This window comes from Gracilinanus agilis, chromosome 2 (assembly GCF_016433145.1).
Source record: "Gracilinanus agilis isolate LMUSP501 chromosome 2, AgileGrace, whole genome shotgun sequence".
Classification (NCBI taxonomy): domain Eukaryota; kingdom Metazoa; phylum Chordata; class Mammalia; order Didelphimorphia; family Didelphidae; genus Gracilinanus; species Gracilinanus agilis.
Window position 1 is genome coordinate 379,463,142 of NC_058131.1, and position 20,035 is coordinate 379,483,176.

A 20,035-nucleotide genomic window follows, 5' to 3' on the forward strand; every position below is an offset into this window, starting at 1 on the left:
TCAAATTGTCTCTTCTAGACCGGTTTTCTTGGTCTGTCACTCTCTCATTGAGATATTTCATATTTCCTTCTATTTTTTCAGTCTTTTGACTTTGTTTTATTTGTTCTTGTTGTCTTGAGAGATCATTAGCTTCGAATTGCTCAATTCTAGCCTTTAGGGACTGGTTTTCGGCTATAATCTTTTGGTTTTCCTTTCAATGTGGTCATTTCTGGTGTTCAATTTGCTCATCAGTTCATTTGATTTCTGAGCCTCACTTTCCAATTGCAAGATTCTACCTTTTAAACTGTTATTTTCTTGCCAGATCTCTTCCATCTTCCTCAGAATCTCAGTTTTGAACTCTTCCATAGCTTGTGAGAAGGTTTCCTTATTTGAGGAGGGTCCAGATGCTTGTTTGTTCTCCTCCTCTGTTTGCTCGGTTGTCCAAATTTTCTCTGTGTAAAAGTTGTCGAGTGTTAAAGACTTCTTTTTCTTGTTGTTATTCTTTCTCTTCTGAACTTCCTGAGTCTGGGTAGCCATCATTAGCCCAGCAGCTTCTCAGCTTTATCCTCGCCGCGGTCTTTTGGCTCCTGAGGTCTGAGTTCTGGTTTTTTCCAAGGTCAAGCCCCCTGGTGGACGCCCTTGCTTGATCCTCTGCTGGAGGTTCCTTTACGAGTCTCAGGGCGCTGCTTCCACAGTCGTATCCCCGTCTGCACTGGTTCCCCACTCAGGGTTTTAGAGCTTTGGCTCATGGCTATGTCTGCCTCCACCCATGCCTCCGCCTCACCTGCGCTCTCCCACGCTCAAATTTTGGGTGCATTCTTTGGTTTATTGGGGTCCCAAATCTTGCTGCTCTCAGGAACAGGCCCCGGAGCTGCCAATGACTCGATGGGTGCCCCAAACTTGCTCTATTTCTTTTTAACTTGCTTCGGTGCTATAGGTGGTGTGTGTGGAGGGGGTGGGGGTGGGGTGGTTGCTCAGCCCGAGATTTAGTGAGAGCTGTTTCACCCCTTTATAGCATGGAAATGCCTCGATTCCACGTACCTTCCCCGCTGTGCCCTGTTGTGGGGTTCCTCCATTTGTGTGGACTTGTTTTAATGTCCCCTTGAGGAGTTTTGTGTGTTTAGGTCAGGAGAGGTTCAGAGCTGCTTTTTACTCTGCCGCCATCTTAACCCGGAAGCCCTTAAAAAATATTTTTAAAAATAAAATGAGATCATATTTGTGCCTTGAAAATCACAAACTGGTCAACTACTTTCTGAAGTTCTACTTTTAAGGCAATGTTAATGTGATTCCATTGCCTTAGTAACTCTAACAAGGCAAGCTCACTCTGGAAAGTTGGTTTATACATACACACACATATATGTAATATACACTTTTGTTCATATATCCACACATTGAGTTTTTATTTTAACCTGTGCAGAAGAGAAGTAAGGGGTAGGCAACTGGAGTTAAATGACTTGCCTATGGTCACACAGCTAGGACGTATCTGAGGCTAGATTTGAGCACAGGACCTCCAGGCCTTGCTCTCTATCCACTGAGTCGACTCGCTGCCCCTAACACACTGACTTTTAAAAAACAAGTTTTATTAAACTAAACTTCCTATTTTGGAAATCATTTAGAAGCATAGCTCCCAAAAAAGAGTTTCTCACTAGCAAAAAATTACCTATGAAAAAAAAGACACAAAGGAATATTAGATAGTGGGGAATAAACATGAGAGAAGGACTCGGAAGTTCACAATTTTGACTCCAGATCATAGCATAGTGCCTCTTACATAGTAAGCACTTAATAAACATTTGTTGCCTGACTATCTAAGGTCTGATACAAACTAGCTACAGGGCCTAGGTTAGTCAGTTAAGTTACTCTGAGTCCCTTTGTGGTCTCACACTAGGTCCATTTCCTATAGCATTAGAGGTTATTCTAAAAACAATTGTAAAATCCCTCCTAGCTATAATGATCCATATATTTTATACGTAGAATAATTTATTCAATTAGTTATTAACCAGTTGTTTTTCTGGTCAACAAATTTGGCTCAAAGTCATTTTTCCCATCTAAATCAATTTCATTGGTTATCCCTAGTGCTTAGCACAATGAAACACAGTAGGTGCTAATTAAATTTGTTGACTGACTGACTGACCATTTAATGCATGAGTGCAGACTTAGAGAGGTTTTTGAGTAGCAACCCTCATGTAACAACTGACACAATGTCGATTAACAGAACCTAGAATTAAAAAAAAAGTTGGAGGAAAAAGTTTGGGACTGAGAAAAGAAGAATATGTTTCCAGAAGTATCTGTTCTTTAAAAACAAAAGGCATCATTAATACATGCTTTCCATTGGAAAAGATTTCTCATGCCTTTACAATTATTGGAAAAGCTCAAAATCATAATTAGATGATTCATTTCATAAGATAAAGCTTTTCCAAGAACTAATATCACATTTGCATTTAAATTAATTATTCTGATTGCAGGTTATCTTGAAAACACTCTACCAAAACTGCTGAGTCTTTTTCCTCCTTTCATGTCATCTTGTTTGTCAGCTGTATATAGATGTCTCCAAATGAATAATCAGGGAAATAACTACCAAGGTTAACTAGAGGTCCTATAGGCAAACAGGCATATCATTACTATAGATATCATTTAAATTTGCTGGGAAAAGACATACAACTAGAATATTTCTCTGCCAAGGACAGTGAGGATTGGAGGGATTTTGTTTTAAGCTATGTTGCCGAAAAAAAAAAGATCAAAAAAGCATCTCTGCTTGGAATTAATCAAACATTTATAAGAATGGCAAGAAGATAAAATTTCTCAATTTTTTTTGCTTTCAATTTTCTGCCAAGAAAAAAATAATATTTAGACTAAAAGAGAGTGATTGAAAATTATCTAACAGGGATTTTTAGATCCAAAATAAGGAGGGAGAAAGTAAGAAAATACTTAGGGGACCTTATAAGTCCAAGTCATGAAGCTGAGTTAAACTACATCCTTGTAAAATTAAAGAATTATCATTTATCTGTGAAAGATTCTGAAGAATGATAAAGGTGAAGTACTAGAAATAAAATATTGTTCCGATTTTTTTAATGGAAAAGAGTGAATGTGCAAACTATACCATACCAAACGACTTACTGTGATTTTGGTCAAAACTTTATAATGTATTTTTTAAAAACCCTCATCTTCTATATCAGAATCAATACTAAGTCCTAATTCCAAGGCAGAAGAGCAGTAAGAGTTAGGCTATTAGGATTAAGTGAGTTGCTTATGGTAACATAGCTAAGAAGTATCTGAAATCAAATCTGAACCAGACCCTCTCATCTCCAGACCTAGGTCTCTATTCACTGAACCTTGGTAATACATTCTTAAAAAGACAGGAAACAGGGGGCAGCTAGATAGCACAGTGGATTGAGAACCAGGCCTAGAGACAGGAGGTCCTAGGTTCAAATCTGGCCTCAGACACTTCCCAGCTGTGTGACCCTGGGCAAGTCACCTGACCCCCATTGCCTACCCTTACCACTCTTCTGCCTTGGAGCCAATATACAGTATTGAATCAAACATGGAAGGTAAGGGTTTAAAAAAAAAAGACAAGAAATGGAAACAATGATCACAAAAAGCCAGCAAAGATTAATCAAGAATGCCAATCTAACCTCATTTCCTTTGTTTGTTTGTTTTACAGGAAAATTAAAATTATAGATCAGGAGGTCTACCTGCTTAGAAAGATCAAAGGTATCCAGTCACTGGTAGATAACAAGTCCAGGACCTATCCCTACCCCTAACATGATGGAATGCTAAATCATTGAAATGATGCAGATATGACGTGCCTGTAAATTAACAAAATACTTGGCGAAATCACGATATTTTATTGTCCACAAGAACAATATGGAGAGAAATAGATTAGATTAGACAATATCATAGATAGGGGTATTCAGAATTTGCATGATTAACTAAGTTAAAACTATAACCATAAATAATTTGGTGTCACTTGGAAGGTTCTCTAATGGAGTGACCCAGGGATCTTGTGCTTGGTCTTACCAAATTTTGGCACTGTTATCAATCACACAGATGACAGCATAGATAGTAGGCTTTTCAATACCTAACATACTCAGAACAGTCAGAATACAAATAGACTTTAATAGATTGGAATATCAGATAATCTCTAATAAAATCAATCAATAAGTACCTATTAGGCACCTACTGTGTGCCAGGCATCATGCTAAATGTTAAGGATAAAAAAAAGAAGCAAAGGTTAGTACCTCTCCTTAAAGAGCTCACAAATTCATGAGATTTAATAAGGATAAATTAACAACTGAAATGGAGTCAAAAATTCAACAAAAGAAACAAAAGATGGTAGAGTCAAAGTTAGTAACTCCTTTGAATAGAATTGTTTTTTTGTATTTGAAGAACTGCTACCTAATACAAGGATGATTAAAATTTTTGTGCTTCAATTTAGGTGGCAGAAGGCACAACTATGTTTGGAAATCCTTTACAGATAAAGTGAATTGTAAGAGGAAAAAGATGTCCTAGCTATTAGAATTCACCAAAAGTGGAATAGATTTCCTTGAACGGTAGTGGACTCCCTGCTGCCTCATCTCCACCCCCAACCATCACTGTTCTTGGCATGGTGGTTGAACTTAAATAGCTTTTTATATCCCTTCCAATGCTAAGATTCAATAAAGTTCATTGCAGTCAAAATACATTGATAGCACTTAGTTCTCCATTCTTTTTGTTCCATTCCAATCACAAAAGCTAATTCTTTTAAATATTTATAGTTGGACCTTTTGGTTTTGAGATTTGTATCTATATTATATCTTTGGTTTTTGCAATATCAAGAAAAAGAAACATGTTAGTGGGAGACAGAGGATTACTCTTTATTTTCCCTATGCCACCTTTGGTCAAGCTGTGTGGTTCTCCAAATCACTACTTTTTAATAGTTTTCAGAATCAAATTTTGTGGTGTTTTAAAGTTCTACAAAAAAATTTTTCCTCAAAACAAACTTATGAGCTAGGAAGTACAAGTATAATTATCCCCATTTTGTGGATGATTAAACTGAGACTTGGAAGAGGATGCTCACAAGTTCCCATGGGTAGGAAATGACAGGGTTCAGAAATGAAATTATGTCTTCATTTCCCATCCTCTTTTTAATATGCAATTCTACTTCTTCTCTAAGGTCAGTATTAGCTATAACATTTTGTAATTCCATCATTGGTAACCACCTAAGGTGCTTTAATAAGGTTGAGGTCAATAAGTGTTCTGGCTTTCATTTGCCCTTGAGGTCACATTCATAAAACTGTACTTTCATATAGAAGTTGGACCAACTATTCCTTTCCTAAATTATATCCCCTGAACACTCAATTACGTGCACTGTTGGAGGGGATCTTTCATATTTGAATCCAGAATACATTATATTGTGTGTGGTGTTTGCGATGACTTGCTTTCTTAATTAGATTTGGCTGGAGGCAGCTTGTTATGGAAGAAAGAGCCCTGGATTTGGATTCAAAAGATCAGAGAATTACAGAATCTCTGAGTTGGAAAGAACCATAGATTCAGTCTACTTCAATCTAAACAAAAGTTCCTTGTACAAACTATAGATCTATAGGTAAAAGGGATTTCAAGGCGACCTAAACAATCCAGCTCATTTTACAGATGAGGAGATTGAGGCTCAGTTAAAAGTTAAAAGACCTTCTTAAGGTTACACAAGTAGTATCAGATGTGTCTCTTCTGAGTCCCCAAGTCCTCCTTTAGAATTCCCCAGGGCTCCAGTATTCTTTCCATTGTATAACAGAGTCAGCAGCTAAAGATTTCCAGTGTGGAAGCATATTGCCCAGTATGCCAGGCCATACTGCTTCATTTTTCGGTAGATTTGTTAAGAAGTTTTCCCTTCAAGCCCTAAATCTGTTTCTCTGAAGCTTCTATTTAAGGCTCCTATTTTGGTCATCGGGTTCTAAACAAAACAAATTTAATCTCTCTATGACAGACCTTCAAATATATAAAAGTAGCTATTGTATTCCTACTAAATCTTCACTTTTCCAGGCAAAACATCCCTAATTCATTCAGCTGATACATATGTGGCATGAACTCCAGTCCTTTTACCATCCTACTCACTCTATTCTGGATATAGTTCACGTTGTCAAGGTCTTTTCTAAAATGTGTCATCTGGAACATAACTGTCCAGATGTGGTCTGATGCAAGGGGAGAGTCAATCTCATCTTCATACCAATCAGGTATAACAGATTTATTATCTCTATAGTTTTTAAATGTATATTTTATTAATTTAATTAAATATTTCCCAATTGCATTTAAAATTTTTTTACATTCATTTTTTTAAATTTTTTGAGTCCCAAATTATCTCTCTCTCTCTCCTGCCCCTCCTCTACTCCTTGAGAAGAAAAGCAATATATCAATAATACATATGGTCATGCAAAACCATAGCCATCCTTTAAATTAACTTAATCTTAGTTTTTCATCTGAAAAATGAGGAAGTTGGACTAAATAATCTTTATGACCCCTTACAATTCTATATCAGTACTGCTAGGGCATTATGCCTCTTCTAATTCACTGAAGAATTTCATATTACTGACTCCTAGAAATAGGCTAGCTTTTAGAGAAAGAAAATATATAAAAGTATTTTATGACCATAATAACAATGGATCTACTCAGAGAAAAATTTAAGGTTTATAAAGCACTTTTCCCAAGTCACACTTGAAGTAATTAGTATACATATTTTTATCTCCATTTCATAGATGTAAAAAGTGAAACCCATAGAGTTGAAGTGACTTGCCTTGTATATAATCACCAGTGTTGATTATATCTGGGGACGCAGTGGATAGGGTTCTAGGCTTGGAGTCAGGAAGACCTGACCCCCAATATGTCCTAGCTATTAGTTCCTAAGGCAAGTCACTTGATCTCTATCTACCTCAAGGTCTCTTTGAGCTCCAAACAGATGATCCTTCACTCACTCCAGCATAAAACAGAATAAGTTTCTTGGGTCTAAGAGGTCAGGGCTCTGGGTTCTAATATTATTTCTTCTATTGGCTAGTGAGATAATTTTTAGTGATTTATTTCACTTTTCTCAGTCTCCATTTCCTCATCAAAAAAAATAATACCAGTCCTATTTCACAATCAATTATATTAATAATTACAATTAATGTGAATTATTAAAGACAAAAAATGACAATGCAAATGCAAGATAGGATGATCAGTAGTTACTTTTGTAAGAATAAAAAGAGCCAGTACCCAAATGTTAGGGTTGGAGGGGAGATTGAGAGAGTCTATGAGGTGAGGTGCTCTCTTCTAGCTCTCCCCTCCCTCTGAATATACACTCAGAGACTCCGAGGGGGTGTCGCCCTGAAACTGGGTGACCCAGATGGTGGTGCTGTCCCCATAGGATTTAGGAGCAAGGCTTCCCTATGAGAGGAGTTATGGGGGACCCCAATCTGATTCTGAATGAGGGCAAGCCTCCCCAGAGGTCAGCCAACTTCACAGTGGGTGGTCTGGTTTCAAGATGGAGTCAGCCAGACCATGCTGTGATTCCCCTCCCCCTCGTCTCTCAGGCACTCTGGAACGCCATCTGAATAATGAATGATTTTTATTAATATCAATATAGGGATTGGGGAAAGGGGTGAAGGGCAGAGGGATTTTGGGGTGCCCTCTTCTCTATTTCTATGGGGTCCATCACTTGGGTGGGAATCTTTGGGGTTCCTGCTCCCAAGCATCTCCCCCTTTGTCCCTGCTCTTTCTGTTTTTATTTCTATCCTTTTCTATAATTGTAAGTTAGACTGGAAAGAGTCTCTCAGCAAGGTTGTGGAATGGGAGAAGGAGCCTACGAGATCGCTCCCAAAATAGAGTCCCAAAACATTTAGCTGACTCCATGATTAAAGTCTTGCTGGGTGAGATGTGATGGGATGCCTTTGACCAGGGAATAGGGGTTCAATGTCCAAAGAAAGATCCTCAGGACGCCCTCAGGACTGGATTAGAGCTAAGATGTTCTCCTCCTCCCTCTCTCAGTTCTCTGCCGGAAGTCCTCCTTCTCCAGAGAATTCCCAGAATCCCCTCTGGTCTTAACTGTCACCAACTGTCACCAATGGCCTTTTTCTGGCTCTTTTTGTCCCATCCCATCCTTACACTTTGTCTTCCAAGAGCATCCTCTGACTGATGGAAGTAAGGTGTAGTCTGAAGTGGGTTAAGGAAGCCAGTTTGGGATTCAATAGCTAGTAATCCCCAAAACAGATAATCTTCATATGAGAAAAATTATCTAAAAATATACGGTCTATATTTTTAATGAGAAAAACAGAGGATTCTATTAGAGCTGAGGAGCAAAAATAAAATACATAGTGATTAACAGAAAAGAATAAGGGTAGCTAAGAGGCCCAAGCCAGGCATGGAGACAGGTGGTCCTGGGTTCAAATTTGAATGGCCTGAAACATTTCTTAGCTGTTTCACCCTGGGCAAGTCACTTAACTTTAATTGCCTAGCCCTTATTCCTGCCTTGGAACCAATACTTAGTATTGATTCTAAGACAGAAGATAAAGGTTTAAAAAGAAGAGAGAGAAAAGAAGAAAGAGTACTAGGACAGATACAGATGGAAAGGAGTAGAATATATTGAACTGTATTTCTGAGGGCAAATCAATGAATTAACTGGTCAGACTAGCCTCAACTAAATCACACTTGCTTAGTTACATCAATGAAACATCTTTGTTTGACTTTGATGGTCATTTCAACTTTCTGGGCCTTAGTTTCCATATATATGAAAGAGACTTGAGTTCTTTGGCCTTTGAGGTCACTTCCAGCTTTAGGTCTGTGAACAATGATCTATGAATGAAAGGACTACTTTTTATTCAGGCTTTACCAGTCAAGTCTGTCAAACCATCTTGCACTTTGAGACAAAAATCTAATCTTCAGTACATCCACTACACACTTCTCCTCTCTTAGGATCTCACTGACAGCCATATGCTAATAGATGCCAATATATCCAATTATAGTATTGACTCATTTCAATTAGCTCATGAAATAAATGTTTGAGGGTATTTATGACAAAGCCAATAATGTGTTCTTTAATCTAAGCAAGAGTCAACGTGCAAGTAATCAACTTGCTAAAAGTGGGTTCTATTCTGTAGAACACCTTACTAGAATTTTCAATTCAACAGATGAGTTTAGGAAGACATGTAAATGAACAGTAACATTTCTCATCATCAATTCAATGTTTTCTTAAAATGACCATAAGCTAAACATCCTCATTTTATCACAATTAAAAGGATTCAGTAGTTAAGAGAATATGTTAAAGAGAACATAGGGAAAAGACGAGAAGGTTTTTTAGGATGAGAGTATCTGGTTCTATCACTAACTTTCCATTTGACCTTGGACAAGTTAACTAGCCTCTGTGGACCACAGTGTCCTTATCTGTGGAATTAAGGAGATTAAAATCGTAGAATTTTTTTAACCACCATACTTTTTCTTTATTTTTTTTATTTAAATATTTTACTTTTTTAGAAAAATTTTCCATGGTTACATGATTCATGTTTTTACTTTCCCCTTCACCCCTTTAAAGCCCCCCTCATAGCCAATGCACATTTCCACTGGTTTTAACATGGTGTGATCGTTTCGAGTCTACATCCCCAATCATGCCCACATCAACCCATGTGTTCAAGCAATTGTTTTTCTTCTGTGTTTCCACTCCTGTAGTTCTTCCTCTGGATGTGGGCAGCGTTCTTTCTCATAAATCCCTTAGAGTTGTCCTGGGTCATTGCATTGCTGCTAGTACAGAAGTCCATTACATTCGATTTTACCACAACGTATCAGTCTCTGCGTACAATGTTCTTCTGGTTCTGCTCCTTTCACTCTGCATCAATTCCTGGAGGTCTTTCCAGTTTACATGGAATTCCTCCAGTTTATTATTCCTTTGAGCACAATAGTATTCCATCACCAACATATACAACAATTTGTTCAGCCATTCCCCAATTGAAGGGTATACCCTCTTTTTCCAGTTTTTTGCCACCACAAAAAGCACAGGTATAAATATTTTTGTACAAGTCTTTTCATCTATGATCTCTTTAGGGTACAAACCCAGCAATGCTATGGCTGGATTGAAGGGCAAGCAGTCTTTTAGAGCTCTTTGGGCATAGTTCCAAATTGCCATCCAGAATGGTTCGATCAGTTCACAACTCCACCAGCAATGGATTAATGTCCCAATTTTGCCACATCCCCTCCAAAATTTATTACTCTCCTCAGCTATCATTTTAGCCAATCTGCTAGGTGTGAGGTATAAACTAGTAGAATTTTAAGAATTCTACCTTCTAGTCCTGAATCTATGATTCTGTGGCCTTTATGTTTCTTTTCCATGTGTGAAATAATAGAAAATCTGTAGTACAAAACCACATGTTCTCATTATGTTCAACATATTAGGTATGGATGCTTCATTGGAGTTCATTACTTTCCAGAAGTTGGAAGCATGAGGTGAGATATCTGAGTAAGGTATTTTTCCCCCAGCTTGTCTAGCACTCCAAGTTGCCAACACAACTCCTTGTCTTTCCTGAGTTAAAAGTCATGGTGCTGTTCACGTAGATGCCATTTAATTTATTTTTATCTTGTGTCTTTTCTACAAAGTGTCTCAAATGCTTTACAGTGAGAGATAAGGAAGAAGACGAGGGTGTTTGACAAATTGGGAGCAGTTGCTCTTGTAGAAACAGAACAGAAAGGCAATTTATGGGGAGCAAGGGAGGTGCCAACCATAAATAATGTGATAGTGTGGGCTCTTATCCTGATTCAATATGGGTTGCAGTTTGTCAGAGAGATAAAATAGAAAAAAGCTCACATGTGCTTAAGGAAACATGTATGTTGAGCATAAGGTCATGTCAAGATGTGGAAGTTTATCAGTGGAAAGGCGGGTGAAAGAGAAACAATTCTGTATGGAGGAAAAACGAATGACAAGGAAAGTCCACCAAAGAAAGCAGCTAAGGGAAAGGCCCAGAAAATGCTTTCATAGGATTTTAGAACTAGAAAAAGCCCTTAGGACACACTCTAAACCTCTTATTTTATGAATGAAGAAACTGAGATATGACAAAAGAAGTCATTTGCCTAAGGTCATATGGATGGTAAGTAAGAGAACCAGAATTTGAACCATTTTGAATATCAAACCCAGTGTTTATTCCCCTGTGCTATAATGGTTGAGAATAAAAGAAAGGTCTCTACTCTTTTTTTCCCCCTAAGTTTATCTAAAGTTAGATCATGTGGTGTAGTGAATACAGAGGCAGCATGAGTGCCAAGAAGGCCTAACTATGTGACCCTAAACAAATCCCTTAACTTTTAAATGCTCAGGAACCATTCTAAAAGACTATAAATGTCAGAAAAACACCAGTCTGTATTGGTAGAGGGAGTTAGCTTATCTGGGAGTTCCCTATGCCAATTAAATTACTGCTTTAGTCCCTATTTCTATTTAGGTGAGAACAGAGATCAGGATTAATTAAGTCCAAGACAAGGTCAGATGGCAAGCAGAAAAGGCAATCAGGATTCAAAATCAACCTCAGCCTAGGATACAGGACACAGAAGTTAAACTCAGATAATGCAGTAATGATAATCAAGTTTAAAGACAAAGGTCAGGAGTACTAGGCAATGGATTGAACTCTGATAACAACAAAATATGATTATCTACCACTGTCTGCTGTATCTACGGAGCTATAGAACTTCTATGCCAGTCTAACCTAGTATAAAATTTAGCCCACAAATAATTCATCTTGAAATATAGATGGCATCGTGGAAGCTATCTGGCCCAATATTTTAATTTCATATGTATATACTTTGCAGCAATTATCCCAACTCCCATTTCCATTGATAAGTAGTGTTCTCAGAGGATGATTGCTAGGTTCCCTTGGGGCTCTGAAGGTAACTCTGAAGGTTGAGTTGTTGTTTTTTTAATTGGTTTATATTGATATATTTTATTTTTTCAAAAACTTAGATTTCCTTCTGTCTTTCTCTTCCCTTTTAGAGTCATCTCATGTTATAAAGATATTTTAAAGTAAAAAAGAAAGAGAAAAACTAGCAGAACTGATCAATAACAAAAAAACCTTAAAAATATACTATGTTAATAAATGTTTGAAAAAAATATACTATGGACTCTCACCTCAGTAAAGGAATGAAGAGTAGAATATCTTCTGATTTCTCTTCTTTGGAGTAAGATTTGTTCTTCACAATTTTGCAGCCTCCATTTTTATTGTTTTGCGACTCTTCTTTCAATTTAAATTATAAATTATAGTTATGTACAGTATATTGCTTTGCCAGTTCTATCTACTTCACTGTTCATCGGTTCATTTAAGACTTTCCATGATCCTTCATATTTCTTATATTCATTATTTCTTACCCTACAGCAGTATTTTATTACATTAATGTACCACAATATATTTAGCTATTCTGCAATTGATGGACATCTACCTGGTTTCCATTTCTTTGCTTAAATAAAAAGTTTTGCCTTTTGTTGTTATTTATTCATGTCTGACTCTCTTGACCTCATGTACCACAGTATGCCAGGCCCTTCTATCTGCCACTGTTCCTCAAAATCTGTCCAAGCTCGTGTTCATTGTTTCCATGTCACTATCTATCCATCTCATCCTCTGCTGACCATTTTCCCCTTTGCCTTCAATCTTTCCCAATATCAGGGTTTTTTCCAATAAGTCTTGTCTTCTCATTATATGGTCAAAGGATCGAAGTCTCAAATTCAGTATTTGACCTTGCAGTAGTAAATAGTATGAATTAATTTCTTCAAATATTGACTGATTTTATTGCCATGCTGTCCAGGAGACTCTCAAAAGTCTTCTCCAGCATCCCGTTTCAAAAGGGTTGATTCTGCAGCACTCAAATTTCCTTATAGTTCAGTTCTCACACCCATTTACTATCACTAGAAAATCCATAGCTTTGAATACATGAACCTTTGCTCATGAGGTGATGTCTCTGCTTTTTGTATGCTGTGTAGATTTGCCATCACTTTCCTTCCAAAGAACAAACATCTTTTAAGTCACAACTGCAGTCACTGCAGTGATCTTTGAGCCCCAAACTGCTTCCATTTCCTCGCCCTCTATTTGCCAGGAAGTTGCCAAAATCCTAAGTTTGGGGCTTTTAGTCAGCTTTTATACTCTCCTCTGTCACCCTCTTAAAGAAGCTTCTTAAGTCTTCTCCACTTCCTGCAATCAGAGAATTAATTTTCTGTATCTCTGAGATTGTTAATGTTTTTTCTTACAACCTTAATTCCAGCTTTTATTCATATTGCTATTTGCTATTTATGGAGCCTTTCCTTTTTTGTCTGGGTGCACAAGCGTAGTATAGTGAAATCTGTGGGTCAAAGGATATTATCATTTTCGTCATTTTATTTGCTTAATTAAGAATTGCACTAATACCCAGCTCTACCAACAATGCATTACTATGCCTCTTATTTCCACAACCCCTCTAACATTGCTATTCATATCTTTTGTTTCTTTTGCTAATTTTCTGAGTGAAAGGTAGTATCTTTTTAGTGCTCAATACATCATAAAACCTTCTTGAGTCTTTTCTACTATGATTACAGTTTAGCTATCAAACAGATTTAATTAGTGTTTAGAATGGTAACACGGTTATAGAGTTTGTACAACTGGCACATATCAACCCCCAAAAGTCTGTGACACAATACCACACAAGTGTATACAGAGTCTAATTCTCAGGCTTAGTGACATAGTACATGTGGCAAATGGATAACTCACAGCTCCTGGTTGCTAGAGGCTCTTTCAGCCCCTTCACTGAGTGCTCAAGAAGTTCTCCTTAGCCAGAGTGTAGTTTTCTTGCTGGGTACCTTGCAAAACCAGGAATCTATCTTCCTGAATCACATCTAGTCTATTCCTGATTTTCACTGAAGACACTGCAACTAGTCACTGATACCCCATATTTAGAATACTAATAGAGAGCTAGGAAAATGAAAATCCTCAAGAGTCATCAAAGCTCACATGTTCTTTCTTGGCCTGAAGGAGAAAAAAGCCTGAGAGCTGGGCCAAGGTTGAAACTCTCCTTCCCTCAAGCAGTTCCTCCTCAAGGGTACTGCTGCAACATACTTATCTTACATTCACTCCAATGTCTCAGGGCCAAACTGGTTTAGTTTTTTAGAGATGATATCTAGGGCATGGGCATGTTTCCTCAGTGAGCACAGTTCCTGTACAATGTCACTCCAGTTAATCAAGGACTTTTTTTACTTACGGTATCACTTTAATAAACGGGGTGAGGTAATTTGATTGGTATATTCTATTGAGCCCCTTTCTTATATACAGATTAAGAGATGGATACCTAGAGAGGGGGAAAATTTTATCCAAGGTCGCATATCCCATGTTAAAAGTTATCACAGTGCTAAGAGATTTCTTTGTGAATCCTAAGACTACTTGACACTAACCCCAACATTATTGCTTCTCTACTATCACCCTAGAATTAACAAACTATTTCTTTTCAGAAACCCACATGATTGTAAGTAAGCTCCTTGAAGAACATTAAGAAATGAATCAGCAAATAGAAAATCGAATCTGATTTTAGAAAATAGGGAATGTCCCATTTAAAAAATGAGACAAGAAAAGGAATAGAATAATTTCTCCAGCACAAGACATGTTCTTGAGAGTTTCTTGGAGACCTCTTCCAATGAAAGAATGAAACTGGAGGATAATTGGAGCAGTGTCTCATTCTCATATTATTGTGAGGGGAATTATAAAAAAGAAGCTGACTCTTAATCACTCGATCCAATCTAAGAGTTTTTAAAAGAAACACAGGAAGAAATCAAATAAATTGGTCCCATTTCTTCTCCAATCTGTCTCTTGGAAAAGTTTCCTTCTTTTTATATCTTTTGTACCCAAAGGAAATATTTCAATAGATCTTTTTTTGGCTGAAAACAAAAACCAAAGTCAATGTTCTAGCAGCTTGTACTAGAGGATCACATAATAACAGCCCAAGTGAATGGTGGTAGGTGTAAGGGCAATGAAATTGGCCCTACTCTGCTCATTCTTTTTAAAACACAGAACTGAGAATGTGCACACACAAAAAAAGACCAATTAAAATCAGAGAAATTGGAACACTCCCTTATAAACTCATTCGTTTCATTTTTCAATAAATGGCACCTGTCCCTATATAATAAGACTCCCTTTAGATAGTGGTATTTGCACACCAAATTAATCCTCACTTTCTCACCTAAGTTATGCTAGCATTTTTTGGCTCAGAGAGACATAATTTGACCAATGGTATCTCCAAACATCATCATCAATCATCATCACCATCATCACCATCACCGTGATGATATTAATGATGATTATAAGAATAGTGACATTTTTCTGGAAGGTGGTTTAAACCTATTTTGGTTCTACCTATCCTTAAATCCATCATCTTCAACTAAATAAAATGAAGTACGGCTTCTAAATTAAAGAGGAAGTCAAACCAAAACATTTTATTAATCATTTGATGTACATGGATGGCATCAAGATATATAGTTCCACTGAAAAACACATTAAAGAGATCTTTCATCTTGTGGAATCTTTCTTCACAGATATGAAATGTCATTTCAACTTGGTAAGTGTGAAATGCTTAACACCATGAAAAGAGACTGTGGGCTTTGAGGTTGAATCTGGAGGTCACATTGAACCAATGGATGAAGGCAACACCTACAAATAGCTTGTCTCCTTCAGGCTTCACATCTAACATAAAGATATCAAAGAAAAGGCTGTAACTAAATAAGAAACTTACTGGCATCCTGAAATCAAAACTGAATTGAATTGAAAGAATATATTTAAAGCAATTTACACCTACACAATACCAATCTTAATATACTTTTGGAACTGCAAAATAGTTCACAACAGATTTGGGAAATGCTTAAACAGAAATAGCAACAAAATTATAGTAATAATAATAATAACAACAATTAATTACCTTTATATAGTGCCTACTGTGTGGCAGGTACTATGCTAAATGAGCATCTAGGTGGCACAGTGGATAAAGTGCTGGACTTAAAGTTATGAAGATTTATCTTCCAAGTTCAAATATGGCCTGAGATATTTAATCTCTGTGTGACTTTGGGCGAGTTATTTAATCCTTTTTGCCCCAGCTCCTCATCTGTAAAATAAGTTGGAGAAGGAAATGGCAAACCATTCCAGTGTTTTTGTCAAGAGAACCCCAACTGGGGTCACAAAGAATCAGACATAACTGAACAACAACATTGTGCTAAGCACTTTATAAATATCATCTTATTTGATCTTTGTAACAACCCTTGGAGATTATACACTATTATTATAACAATTTTTCAATTGAAAAAGCTGGGCAAAGAAAGGTTAAGTGACATACTGAAAGTTGAATAGCTAATAAGTGTCTGAGGTCAAATTTAGACACAAGTCTTTCTGCCTCTTTACATAAAAACATAGGATCCAACATTCTAAGGCAGCTATGGAGGAATAAAAGTATGTACACACCCAAAAGGAGGAAGACATAGAGAGATTCTTTGGATTCTTTGTGTACTTGATAAACAGGGTCAAAATCCTGCAGAAATATTTTTAGAACATAGAGACAACACTTCACTAAACAATATTTAACTGATAACAGGTAAGCTGTTAGGTAAAAAGAACTTTGTGCTCAACTGTGTTTATGTAAATCTGAACTTAAACCAGTTCAGATAAGATTGAGGTTCAAGTGTTTCCCAATCCCTCATTAATCCCCCCTCAGTTGTATAAACTCTCCCTTGAGTGCCTCATTTATGCAAATAATTTTCTCCTTTCTACCTTTCTCTTCATCTCTATCCCAGTGCATCCCTTTCTCATCCTTCTATTTTTCTTTTGAGATCATCCCAACATAATAGACTCATACCCATGCCTTCTGACTAAGTAGACTCCCTCTAACAATCCAGCAATGCTAAAATTCTTAGAGGCTAATTATATGTTTCATTTTCCCATTTGGGAATGTAAATGGATTAACCTTATTGAAGTTCCTTATGATTTCTCACTCATGTTTACCTTTTTATTCTTCTCTGGTGTCTGGTATTTGAATGTCAAATTTTATATTCAGCTCTGGTCTTTCATCAAGAATGTTTAGGGGAAAGTCCTTTATTTCATTAAATAATTTTTCCTCTTTCTCCCTAAAGGATTATATTCATTTTTCTGGTTACAATATTCTTGACTGTAATCCTAGCTCCTTTGCCTTCTAAAATATCATATTGCAAGCTCTCTGCTTCTTTATAAAGGTAGCTGCTAAATTTTGTGTAATCTGACTGTGGTTCTATGCTATTTCAGTTCTTTCTTTCTGGATCCTTGCAATATTTTCCCCTTCACATTAGAGTTTTGGATTCTGGCTATACTATTCCTCAGAATTTTAATTGGTGATTATTTAGGAGCTAATATTTTCTAAAGTACTCATTGAATTCATCCTTATGTCTGAGTGGTCAGTCACATACCTCTATAATAATATGGCATTTTCCCCAAATGCTTTCGTACCATATTTTCCTTGGGATTTCTATATTTCCTTGCATATATATTTTCCAAGGAATTCAGATTCATGGTTTAATTAATATAGGAAACTACCAGGAAAGCAATACCATCTGTTTTTGCAGATTGACATTTTCTTCTGTAATTTCCTATCTTATAGGGTTACCTGAGATACTGAGAGGATAAATGACTTGCCCAGGGTCACACAGTCAGTATCAGTTAGAGGTAGGATTTGACTGTGAGGTCATATAGCTCTCCACCACACCACACTACCTCACCCCGGACATATATCTTCTTAAAATTCTAAGTTTCTTCAAAATACATTGTTGCTATAAAACAACTCTGAGATGTCACTTCACACCTAGCAGATTGGCTAAAATGACAGCAGGGGAGAGTAATGAATGTTGGAGGGGATGTGGCAAAATTGAAACATTAATGCATTGCTGGTGGAGTTGTGAACTGATGCAACCATTCTAGATGGCAATTTGGAACTCTGCCCAAAGAGCACTAAAAGACTGCCTGCGCTTTGATCCAGTCATACCATTGCTGGGTTTGTACCCCAAAGAGATCATAGATAAACAGACTTGCACGAAAATATTTATAGCTGCACTTTTTGTGGTGGCAAAAAACTGGAAAACAAGGGTATGTCCTTCTATTGGGGAATAGCTGAACAAACTGTGGTATATGCTGGTGATGGAATACTATTGTGCTCAAAGGAATAATAAACTGGAGAAGTTCCAGGTGAACTGGAGAGACCTCCAGGAAGTGATGAACAGCGAAAGGAGCAGAGCCAGAAGAACATTGTACACAGAGACTGATACACTGTGGTAAAATCGAATGTAATGGGCTTCTGTACTAGCAGCAATGCAATGACCCAGGACAATTCTGAGGGATTTATGAGAAAGAAAACTAGCCACATTCAGAGGAAGAACTGTAGGAGTGGAAACACAGAAGAAAAACAATTGCTTGAACACATGGGTTGAGGCGGACATGATAGGGGATGTAGTCTCAAAATGACCATACCAATGCAACTATCAATAATATGGAAATAGGTCTTGATTGATGACACATGTTAAAACCAGTGGAGGGGGCAGCTGGGTAGCTCAGTAGATTGAGAGTCAGACCTAGAGACAGGAGGTCCTAGGTTCAAGTCTGGCCTCAGACACTTCCCAGCTGTGTGACCCTAGGCAGGTCACTTGACCCTCATTGCCCACCCTTACCACTCTTCCACCTATGAGACAATACACAGAAGTTAACGGGTTAAAAAAACACAGTGGAAATGCATGTCAGATACGGGGGGAAGGTTAGGGGGGTGAAGGGGAAAGTAAGGACATGAACATGAATAATATAACCATGGAAAATTTTTCTAAAAATTATGTTGTTGCTTTTGAATAATACATATTCTCTCAGAGTCATATTCCTGTCACAAGATTTAATTCCACTAATGTTCAATGACACTTAAAAACAAATGTGAGGGGCAGGTAAGTAGAACAGTGGATACAGTACGAGGTCTGCAGTCAGAAGGACATGGGTTCAAATCTGACCTCAGACACTTGCTAGCTGTGTGACTCTGAACAAGTTACTTACCCCCAATTGCCTAACGCTTACTGCTCTTTTGTCTTGGAATTCATACTAAGATAGAAAAAGAAATAAATAAAAAATAAATGCGATTTCTTGTATTTGGTTCCATAGATTATCTTGTTTATCATCCATTCTTTGTGCCTTTGTATATGAACATGTGAAGACATAGATTTTATTGCTGGATTTCTTCTTAGATATTGACTCCCAACATAACTAATTATCCCTTCTGCTATTTTTCTTCCTATGTTACATCTGTTGTTCTTTGAAGTTCTAGGCTTGTCAGACCCATATGGATTGTTTCTATCCTCTCAATTTGATTCCAAAAACTTCATACAAGTATATTTTTACCAGCTCTTGTTAGATTTCTTACAATCCATTTTATTCTTGTTTTTTTGTCATCATCCAGAAATCTAAATCCTGTTCTGAGACCATCTTTGTAGACAAATATGCAATCTCCAAAGCCTCTTCTCTTCTGAATTTTCTACTACTACTTTCAATAAGCAGCAGTGATCAAAACACCATGGAAAATCTCAATGTCTTTAGTTTCTTACCTAAGACTTCTTTCATATTGACCAGTGTTTTACTGGTCATCAATTCATAAATTTAGACATAGAAGAAGTCTTAAAATTCATTTAGTCTAAATATATCATTTTACAGGGGAGGAAACCAAGGTAAAAAGGTTAAACAACTTCTTTAAGGTTATCTAGCCAGAGCTAGTATTCGAACCCAAAACTTCAGACTCCTAATCAATACTCTCTACAACACTATATTATTTTCTGGTGATATAATTCATTCCCACACAATCATAAGAGGGTAATGGTTTCCCAATCTTATCAGGTCTCTTTCACAGATGTATTCTCAGAAAGACATCAAATCCTTTTGTTTATGTCAGATCAACAAATAACTGCCTCAGCAATCTGAAGTCACCAACCACTGTCACTTATTTCTTCTTCTAACCATTGCTGCATGACCTCTTACTTGATGGCACCATAAGATGCTACTTCTTCCAAAGATATGCCAGCTCTCCATCAATAAAGAGAGCC